The sequence below is a fragment of the Athene noctua genome, chromosome 10 (assembly GCF_965140245.1).
Source record: "Athene noctua chromosome 10, bAthNoc1.hap1.1, whole genome shotgun sequence".
Classification (NCBI taxonomy): Eukaryota; Metazoa; Chordata; class Aves; order Strigiformes; family Strigidae; genus Athene; species Athene noctua.
The window spans coordinates 21,403,472-21,413,236 of NC_134046.1; positions in this window are offsets into that span (position 1 = coordinate 21,403,472).

Sequence of the window (9,765 nt, forward strand, 5' to 3'; positions counted from 1 at the left end):
ATTCTAATAATTTTAAAAATAATATTTGACTTTTTGGGGATGCAATTTTTAAGGATCATGCTTTCAAACTTTTAAAATTGCAATTATCATGGTTAGAAATTAATTTGAAGTCTTTAGTGAAAGCTGTGATTCCCATGTAATCACTTAGCTCTGGTAGACGGGCTTTAAGAATTATACCGTAAATGCAAAACTTATGATATACCATGAAGCCTGGTAAGGCTTGGGACTTAGTCGAAGAGATCACTGATAAACTGATTGCTGTTGCTTAGTGTTATCAGCATTTATCTTTTTGCTGGGAAAAAAAACACCCCAATGGAACGGTGGAAGAATAATCATTCTTATCTGAGGAAGTGTTTCTGCTTACACAAAAGCTAATGCAATGCTCTGCTTCCTACTTACTTCTCTTTAAAACAGGTTGAGCTCCATCTACATTCTCTGAAATATTTTCTATTCTGAGGTCCCTCTCCTAATTCTTTCTGTCCATTCTGCAGCTGCTCCTACCTAGGCAGCTGCAAAGACCTGTTGGGGAATAGTGGGGAAAAGCATTTCATAGCCTAAATGGACCTTTTTACCACTAACATCTGTGATTCTCATTTTGTCATCTTCTCTCTCCAATTCCTATAGCAGCTCCCTAATTACAGAACTGCTGTTAGGATGAAGGTTTTTTTTAAGTATTCTGACATCTTCCCAAGTCTAGTGAATAGATTTAATAATTAGACAATGGGATTTTTCTATTCCTGCCCACCCTCACCCCCTTCACTGACTGTTGCTTGTGATTCTATTATTATCTGGCATATTCCAACAATGTTCTTCCTTTCAAAGGATTTTGAAGAGTGCAGCAAAATATCAGAGAAATAATTCAAATGTATGAGCTAAAGTCAGAAAGAAAGGACAATGGACCTTATGTTCATTTCACCACATAAACAATCCCAAAGTGCTTTGTGTCTTAACATACCATTCTCTAATAACATAATAATTTTACATGCCGATATTCTGAGCTGGAATGAAGTCTCTTTGTTGTTATTCCTACACAGAGATTAAATTGGAATAATTTCTGTGGATAAATAATCACTGTGTTAGTGATGTCAAATGTTGGGTTTTTTTTCTATATATGCTCTGCAGATTCCACTCATTTGACTTATCATCTATTTACAGTGCTTGTTTGAATATCTTCTAATTCAGAATCACAGTCTAAGTTTTCCAGACTAGTAAAAAGAACATACTGCATGTGCTACATAAATATTAAACATCAGTATCTGTGATGCACTTTTTATTTGAGAAGGTAATAGTTTGTAAGACCTTCCAAAATATCATAGAAGAAATCAAGAACATAAACTGTATTTCTTAGTGTTGTTTCAGTTGTTTAACAGTCGTTTTACTTTATAAAATAGTTTAGGCAGTGAAGCAGAGAGACAGAAGCGGATGGGTCTACACATTGCTCTTGTCCTCAACAGTGCCACCTCATCATCATCTATGTCATCCCTGGACGCACTGAATCAATACAGGGAAGTTGCACTCAGTCACATGTCAAGCCTGTAATTCCTCCCCACATCAGTGTAGGAGGGAAATTAACTACAAAATTAGAAGTATTTCTTGTTTTGAGTCCTGTCACAGCTAAAAATGTAATACAATATAACTTGTAAATAGGAAAAAAAGTCAACCTATAGTACATTAAACACAACTGCATCCTCTCTCCATTCATTGTACAGACAGTCTAAACTGGCTAAAATATTAAATGCAAGGAAGAGAGTAAAGGTTTCCTGAATCCAGGCTTATCCTTATTTCAAGCTACACAAACCTGCACGCCGCAGACACAAGACTAGATTTTTAGGATGAACATTACGGAAAAGATCAGAGGTCAGAAGGAAAATTAACTTTCCTCCAGAACAAAATCTTGACTCATATAGGTGCCTTCTTTGTATAATTTTCAGCAAGCTGACTAGAAATTAAGAATTGTACTCTGGGAGAGGGAGGAAATCCAAATACGCACAATTTTTTTTTATATTCATATACAGAAGAAAGAGAGATTATTTTGAACTAAAATGAAAGAGACCTTCCCCCACAAAAAAAGGGGCTGCTAAGTGATGCAACTAATTTCTAACAATGGTTTCTAGAGCCTAGGTTGTCTCTGAGTCCAGTCTACCTAGAGGACAGAGAACTGTGTTGTGCTTTTTTTGGTTTTGTATATGTCCATATGTGCTTCTCCTCCTTTGAGTCTAAAAGAAGGACTTTTCTCCATCCAGCCAAAACTTGGTGTGTGAAAGAGTCTGAACTTGTGACCAATTACTGGATGTGAGTAAACAAATATGATTCCTCTTCTTATCATTTTTACATTGAGCTTTCAGCAGAAGTTGAACAATTCTTTGAGTTTGAATTGTTCTAGTGTAGGTATCATCAAAAGAGATTCTTCTTTGACAGGGAAAATGCCAGCAGACATCAAATGAGGCCAGTTCCCTTTGTCTGTTATATCAATAAACTGAAAGGGAACATACCACTATAAGGAATTATTGATCAGTAGAGATGAAGGCACTTGCTAAACTCTCATTGAATTCACTGGTGAGAGATTTTTTGAAAAGCTGAGAGGAGACTGGCACAGAGAGAATTCTTTATGCAATTTTTGTAGCTCACTTGATCATCCCCAGATGTATGTTCAATGTGCTAATTAATCATCATTCCAAAAGCTTTTTAACCATGGCAAATGAAGGATATTGCTTTGTATTCTAAATGGGAGATGTCATCCTCCAGAAGACGGGCAGAATTCATAGCATTGATTGTAGGGTGTTTAGGAGTTAATATACAGCAGGTTTCAATGTATGTTCTGTTAAATTATGCTCAAAATAGCCTGTGTGGTAAAAAAAAAAAAAAAAAAAAAAGTAGGCCCTTTCCTAGCCTGGAGGTTAATTATCTACATGATGTTGGTAAAACTAGATACAGTATCACTGGCAATTCAACATCTAAAACTGACATGAATGGATTTGCAAGAAGCTGTGGTTATGCTCAGGCTTATCAAGAAGTGAATGTATTTCAGTATTTTGGAGTGGAGGAGCTATACAGAGCATTATGGAGCTAGTTGGTAACTGACAGAAAAGTAGTTCTTGATTAGTTTTCCTAAATCCAAGAGAAGCACCAGAAGTGGTTTTGTTTATTTTTCCAAGACTATAATATTTTCTGAAACATTGATATAAATTCTTTTTTATATGTAGGTAGAAGCTGAGCCTGTGTTCTTGAAGGAGAAACTAGGACAACTTTGCTGAAGCCAGAGGCATGTTGGAGGCAAATTTTCTGTTAAATAGTCAGAAAGGGTGTGGACACTGGGCTTCACAGTGTCATATTCAGATCCAGCATTACCTATTTTACATTTCTTTGTTTGCTGCTTTTGATATGTTATCTTCTGAAGATAATTTAGCTTTATTTATTGTTATTATCATAACAGTAAGCAGTGTATTTTAATTTTGTGGAGACTTTAAAGGGTTGTTGTTCAGTGGCTTTCTAGGGTAATCACATAAAATGCTGTTTCTCAAGTTTGTCCTGTGACCCATACTCTTTCAGGGCTTTATGCTTTGTAACTTCAGCTTAGACTGCAACAAAACAGTGGATCCTTATTGCTTTGTTGAGGGGTACATCCTACCCCTTCTTCTCAAAAAAAGCTCAGCAAAATTTGCTTTCCATTCTCTTTCATGCTTTGCTGCCTTAATTAAAACCTTTTACAAGGCCATTCTCTTTTTATACTTGTTTAATTCTGAATCAACCATATCAAAAGAAATTCCCAATGCACTTGGATTTGTAACTAATAATGAAATTAAAATCTTTCTGCTGTGGTGGCATTCAGGTCTCTAATTTTCAGTTTTATTAGGAGAAGACCTAAACTACACATAAGTTATTGTTTCTCCTTAGATAACAACCCAGCATGACTGCAAATGAAACTAAACTCTTTCTTGGAGTTTTTCTGTAAAATGTCTAAATTTTATGTTCTAAAAATAACCCTAGGAAATTACTAAGCTATCATCTTTGGCCACCTTTATGGACTATTTCTTTAATGCTTTGGATTTGAGAAAGTCAAAGGTTTTTCTAAGCGTTATCCAGCTGGTGCAGATAACCCATTTGCAGTTTTTCAGGGTTTTAAAGTGAAAAAATGCCTGTATCTTGTCCTTCCCCTGCCCTGCCTTGAGTATATATACATCCACAAAATGTACACTTTCCACTATAATGGCAGTACTCCAAGGGAATAAAAATACAGTCTCAGGGATTTTGGACTGTTTGCTCAGGTTATGCTTCCAAAGTGATTTCTGTATTGTATTATTCTTTTTTTTTTTTTTTTTTTCTCCATCACCTAGATTGATCTAAACCATTCATTCTGATTCATTCTTCTTCAACAACAATATGATTAAAAAGAAAACAAACCCAAAACTTCAGCACTCTCACTCTCTCACCAATGTTTCAGTAATCCTCATATAGCTACAGTTATATGGGAACTACATGTGTGAAATACATTGCTGGAGCAGTTGAATGAAGTCATTTACGTAAACACACTGGTAGATGCTTTGTAAGTAACATGCTTTCTTAGCGCACTGTCTTAGGCATGGAGAAATGAGGAAGGTGTGCCTCAGTTCAGATAAAATTCTCATCTAGTATTTGATTAAATTCTTGCCTTTGGTAGAGATATTTTGTAGTTGTGGTGTATGATTTGGGTTGCCAGTCTTCATTCTTTAGGTTACCTACAAGGTTACTGTGAAATACAATACAAAACATCTTGAATTGGTTTTGGATTACACAAATATCTGTATTGCTTTGTTTACTATAGAATACTGCCACATTCAATACCATGTGCTGTATCCTTGCTTTGATGCTACACTGGTGTAAATCCAAGGTACTGTCCCACAAGGAATGGGAGAAGCGTTAGACTTACACTGCCATCATGAGACCAGAGCCTTGTCCAGTTGAATCATTTTAAAGAGATGACTTTATAAAGGAAAAGCTAGACAAAGCCTGGAAGTGGGGTCTTAAGAGATATGCAGAGCGAAGTCCTTCAGTCAAGTCTGGCATGTATCTGCTGAGCACCAAAATGCCCCCTGGTTCATTCTAGCAGCACCTTTTTGTCTCCTGAACTCCCCTAGTCCTCAAATCCATTGACAATCAATTTGGTATAGTTCTAACTGCATGTGATCTGGTGATAGGTGAAGTTACTACTCTGGAATTTGGTCCTGAAATGTATTTTATCTTTGATACTAGGTCAGAAAAGGCTGTATTACTGCATGAGCATCTTGACCGATTCAAACTCTTAAAAGCTCATCTAAGCTTGGCATCTTTCTTTCCAAACAGCAGGGTTGGTTTTCTTCTGCCAGATAGTGGATTTAGCGTGTTTTGCCTCATGACAGTCTACTGTAGATAATGGAGCAAAATCTGAGTTGACTGGTTCTGAAATACATGATGTTCAGCACAAAGACAGAGCTTTCTTTTGGCTTCAGTTATTATCCTTCCAGATTTTTTTCTTTTCTACCTTTAGTTCATCTACCTGCACTGCTGTACAGATTGGTGGTTTGAGGGAAAGGTTTGCTCAGAAGTGTTACCAGCACGTTTTTCATTCCAATAACTGCTTGAGCTGTTCTGCAGTGTCTTTATTTTGTGGCTCAAGCCATTAAAAAAAAAATAATAAAAAAAATAAAAAGCAACACATGTTCCTTTGTCTCACAGCTCCAAATAAATAGTTTTTGCTGCACTAATAATTTATATATTGCCACAAGCTATGAAGACTGACTTCTTATCTTAGCTGCTTCAGCAGTAGCTTCCACAAATAAGGATGGCTTTGTCTCCATATAGGATGGAAGAGACTTATTGCATATTCACATACCCTTATTCATATTATTAATATGTAACTCCATGGTATATGTTTAATAAATGACCTCCAAAATTTCTGTAAGTTGATACGGCTCTTCACTCCTGTATAATTTAGAGAGAAAATTAATGTCTTTTTTCAAGACACAACATTTACAGTGTCAGAAGCAGGATACAGAATGGCTTGACTAAATCGACAGAAACTGTACTGAAAAAAATCCAAAACTAGTATCAGATATACTTGTAATGTAATTTTAAAGCAATAAGCTTTTAAGCTTATTGTGCAAACTTTCTGGTCATCTAGACTGAGAACAATGTTTATGAAGTATTTTCTCACTTATATTTAAATGAATGCAAAAGAAAAACTTTAGTTTATCAACTGGAAAATTTTCCAATTTCATTTTGCTTTTAAGGCCTTTGTGTAATTTCTTTCTTTTTTTTTTTTTCTAGAAGTACAATTACCGTATGACTGAGGCCTGCTGAGAATAAAAATGTTTGCTTTTGTATTAATTTTCAATGTCCTGATTGTGGTGAGACTTTAAACAAGACAAAAGGAAAAGAAAAGAAGTGCCACTGGATATCTCACAGAATGAACAAGATGCATAATGGGATATGACACTGTTAAATGATTTCATGGTGTTTCGTGAGGAAAGTATTCAGGTATACTGAGGTCAGAGAGGAAATATATTCCCATTTTCTCACATCATGTGTATATAGATTTCACCTCAGACATCTTGCTGTATGCTACACACTGGCATACACTTACCTGGCCTGGCATTGTGCAGTCATTGCACAGTGGCCCCTGTCCAGGAAATTATCTGACTGCAGTGGGACTCATTCCCTCTCAGGTTCCCTTAGGTACGAGCAAAAAGTGAGGCAGCAGTCCCTTGTGGAATGTGTCAGGAGGCTGTGCACATTTCTTGTTTGCAAGTCTCTGGTCCAAACATTAGACTGACTTTATTTCACAACCTAAACATTCAGATTCACTCCCATCTAAACAAACATGGTGTGCAGTTTATATGTTCTGATTCCATGGAAATATTTGATTATGTCTGAATAAGAATTCCTTGCTATAAATCTCAGTTCCAAGTTCCAGCTTTTTGCTGCTGAAGTTCTCTCTAAAATATCAGTGTACTGGCCTTTTTTTTTTAGAGAAGGGAACCAGCATTGTTACCTTTGTATCTTTTTGCTTAGAACATCTAAAGCTTGTCTTTTGTACAAGTTAACTCGGTGTATCAGACACCAAAAAATATTTGTGATAATGCCAAATAAACCAAAGTGATGACAGGAAAACATGAACTTCCGTATGTGTTCATTTTATCACCAAACCAGCTTCATACAGCATCAGGGAAAAGATCATTGACCTAGTCTGAAATTCAAGTTCAAAATATTGAGTGCAAAAAGGCAGTGGGCTCTGATTTCATTCACAGAAAGTGTTACTCTAGCTTAAATTGACATGTTCAGCACAAAGATTTGATTGGTATATCGAATTTCCACTTTCTATTTGCCAAACACCAATGTGGAAAATTAATGATGAGGAAAATTGTCTATCACCCCTTTCCATTAGCAGCCACTATCATGTTTCAGGACGTCTTTGGAGAGGCTGTTTGCTTGCAACGTGTCTATCAGCCTAGTGTAATAACCCAACACCAGCTGTATGTACCTTATTGGGCCTGTTTCTTTGTTGTTCTGTGTCTTCTGCAGGCACTGGCACTGGTACAAGTCCAGATCAAGATGATAATGTGATGCCAGTGTTCAGAGACAAACAGCTGCAGAAAATGCCAAGAAACAGAAAAATCAAGTCATTTAGTCCCCAATTCTCACAGCCATGCAGAGCTTGCAGATGCAGTTGTATAAAACCTCAGTGAGAGAACATGAAGCTGTTTGGTGGTGGTGGCTGTGCTAGTTTTTACTTCATAGTATCCACAGATAAGGAAAATCAAGTGCCTAATGTTGCTCAGTGTACCTGCTTCTGGATTTGAGCTCCACATAAGGCTAAGGCCTTCTGGGGACACTCTCATCTGGGGGTAAAAGTAGTCTGAATTTGCTTTAACTTACTTTAGGCATGAGTATAACCTCGTTTAAATATATACCTTCTGTGTGAACATTCTATTCGGAGCAGGTTTCAGCTGTCTTTTGAAGCTAGGAAGGACATTTCATCGCTTATCTGGCCTTCCTTCCTGTCAATTCTTGCAAATATATCTGCATCTTACTGTGTCTCTGTAGTGACTCTCAAGATGAAATGAAGAGAATTAGAGAATTACATAGCTGGCAGTAAATTAAGAAAGATATAAATGGCTTTGAGCACAGAAATAACCCACCAAGACCAAGTTAAGAATCTGGCTCAGATTTCAACAAGACTTGGCTAGGAAAATGTCATTTTTGATACTTTCAAAGTGATTCTGTGGATGTGAAAAGCCTTGAAAATTGCTTCCTGTGGGAGCCTATTGGACAATAAAGTGGATATAAGTGAGAGAGAAGTTGAGCTTGAGGGAGATCTGGCCACTACCCTTGGTTCCAGTCCATTAATTTCTGAAAAATTTTATTTTTTCTGAAGTCAGCATGCCTCACAGTCAGGCTATGATACATTAGGCCAGCCACTGACTACCTCTGTGTTCCTCACAGTGTGTCCTGAGAGAATACACTGCTGTCTGACACAGTGCCCATGCCCAACTCCAGGAAAACAAATCTGTTCTCCTCACTATTTCCAAGCTAATAGACCAAACTATTACTCCTAATCTAGATGACTGGTTGTTCCCTTACTTGGTGTGATAGTTTCCTCCTTCCTCTGACTGTGGCATTTGGTTATTGTGTATGTGTGGTGACAACCTTACTGCTTTCCTACACTTTGTAAATTGCTTTAATATAATTGGCAGCGGTAGGTGGGAAGAGACGGGAGTGGACTGAGTGCTGATTATGAACTTGTACAGGCTCTGGCATTGAATATACTTGGGAATCCAAAGCAGTTACAAGAACAGGTATTCCCTGAACTACCTAAGGCAGAACTTGACAACAGAGACACGTTTAAACAGCCTTTGAGGCAGATGTGAACATTCTCTGATGTAATTGGAATCTGAGTTGCTGCTGCTAGCATGGCACGGATCCAAGCTAGTTAGCAAGTTCGACTTGCCAAGCATTGAGCTTCTTATTAGTTCCAGCCCTGCTAATGCAATTGCACAACTTTTAGATTCAAACTGCTTCTCGCATCCTGTGGCTCTGTGTGCAGGAAGAGCAGAGTGGACCCTTTCCTCCCAAAAGGCAGTGTACATACACCACCAGAAGAGTTTCTGACTGGGTGAGGAGCAGCAGTTTGGGAGAGCAGAGCTCTGACTTGGGCAGTGTCACACAGAATCACTGCACGTTCTGGAGGCCTCAGCAACTGCTGGGCATGTTTTAGTACCACAGACCACGGTGGAACACAAAAGGCAAAACTGTCTTATTTGTTTACTGTTGGAAATAAACGTGCCAACCTCATTTAGATATGCTCCTCGCCTTGATCTTGATTTTTTTTTTTTCCCAACTATTTGCCCTTGACCATGTTTATGGCAAGCGATGGATATTTTGTTTCAACTGTGAATTGAAACATATTATACAGCCATTAAAATTCAGTTTTGTCTTCAACACTAGGAAAGTATTAAATTAAATTGTCCTCATCCTTGATGGAGTTTAATTTTTTTTTAGTCTATCAGTGTTTCTCAGACAAGCCAAGTGTCACATTGAGGCATGATTTGCATATTCATGAAATGATTTGTATTCGGAAGCGTTGTTTAATGTTTTCTGGACAGTTTTTCATACTAATAAGTGTTTAACTCAAAAGACTATGCAGGTAACCTGAAAAACAAAAGCCTACCATAATTTTTGCAAAATGCTACTTGTAAGTCCTAAATAAATAAATAAATAAATGATCTCTGAATTATTGCATTTCCTTGTTTT